This window comes from Frankliniella occidentalis, unplaced genomic scaffold, assembly GCF_000697945.3.
Source record: "Frankliniella occidentalis isolate FOCC.00 unplaced genomic scaffold, Focc_3.1 Scaffold227, whole genome shotgun sequence".
Lineage (NCBI taxonomy): Eukaryota > Metazoa > Arthropoda > Insecta > Thysanoptera > Thripidae > Frankliniella > Frankliniella occidentalis.
The window spans coordinates 408,244-409,807 of record NW_026267353.1 but is presented as its reverse complement, the minus strand read 5'-3'; positions in this window follow the sequence as shown (position 1 = coordinate 409,807).

The window sequence follows — 1,564 nt, the reverse complement described above, 5'->3', positions numbered from 1 at the left end:
TCTCTCTCTCTCTCTCTCTCTCTCTCTCTCTCTCTCTCTCTCTCTCTCTCCCCAGCTTCCGGAGTGGTTCCACTCACCCTCGACGGGCTGTAGACCCTTCTGCACACAAACACCACGGATAGCATCCACCAACACGCCATAGTCCATTTCCTCTTCCTGAAGCCGGGGGAAGAGGTCCGATACGATGCCTGAAAGGAAAAAAAGCACGCTCTGCACCCACTCAATGTTCGCGTGCGTGGGCGTACTAGAAAACGCCCTTTACCGTTAAATAGTTTGAGGTCATCCCTCAGGAACTTGGGGACGTTCACGTCTCGGATCGCCCTGAGCGCAATCTGTGGCTCGCCCATCTCAGGCTTCTCGCGCTTCAAGTTCCCGGCCACCGCGATCACCGTCTTGACGGCTCGCATTCCAAAGTCGTAGTGGTCCTAAAACAGCCCGGGCGCTGATCGAAATTGTTTCGGGGGACCAGCAGCGAGCCGCCCCCACAGCATCGTGCGAGAGGGGCAGACCCGCAGTCTATAAAGTTTACGGTGAATGTCACCGTAAGTTCCAGTGAACCCCGCACCACCGTAGGTTACGCGGTAAATATTTACCATAAGCTACGGCGAATCAGGGTGCAACCGTAACTTACAGTTGTATTCAAGGTATCTCGCTGTGACGGTTCACTGCCAGAAGTTTTAAGACAGTCTCACCTGCGAACTAAGCTGCTCCGAGCTCAGCTTGAACGTGGTGGTGATCTTGTTGGCCAGCTCGCGAGCGTTGCTGAAGCCGAACGAGAAGAGCGATATCTCGGCGATGAGCGTGTAGTTGGGTACCATCATGGCGACGGGGCGGAACAGCGCCTTGAGGTTGTCCGGCAGCTCGGTGCGGCCCGCGTAGCCCGGGTTCATGGTGATGAACACGGCCGCGGCCGCCTTGAGCGCGATCTCCACGCCCTCGAACAGGAACCTTCAAAGGACGGGATGACAGTAATAAAAAAAGCACAAGACACTCTGAATGTAAAGGGGCAATTGCACTGTTAGAAAAAGTTCCTGGATTTCACGGAGGAACATTAGTGAAAAATATTGCGATTGCCAAAGTCCTTTGGGATTTCCCAAAGGACTCCGTAGGTTTCAGGTGACGAATTTAGCTTTGTAACACATAAACGACTAAAAACTCGCCTCCGTCAACAGCTGTTTTGCGACATGAAAACTAAGACCGGGGTCCTCTGGGAATTTCTAGTTGTGGTTAAGAGTGAATCTTCAGGAAATCCCAGGAAATTTTTAACAGTATTTGTAACTAAAAAGGCAACATCGCGAAAGGATACAAAATTGGCCCTTTACACTTAAGTGCACGGGTATGTTATCGCAGAAGACAATGCTCCTCGCGTTTCGATGGGATTTGACTTCTCAGAAATTGCGAGCAGTAAGGAGAAACCAGAGAAATGAAAGGTTGTTTGTCTGTTTTCCCTTTCTACCCCCGGGGTAAGGAAGAAATGAATCCGGCGCTGCGTCCCCTGGCACCCCGCTCCCCACAGCCCGGGGAGTGATCCTCCCACCGTGTTTCTTTCCGTTTCTTTTCACCC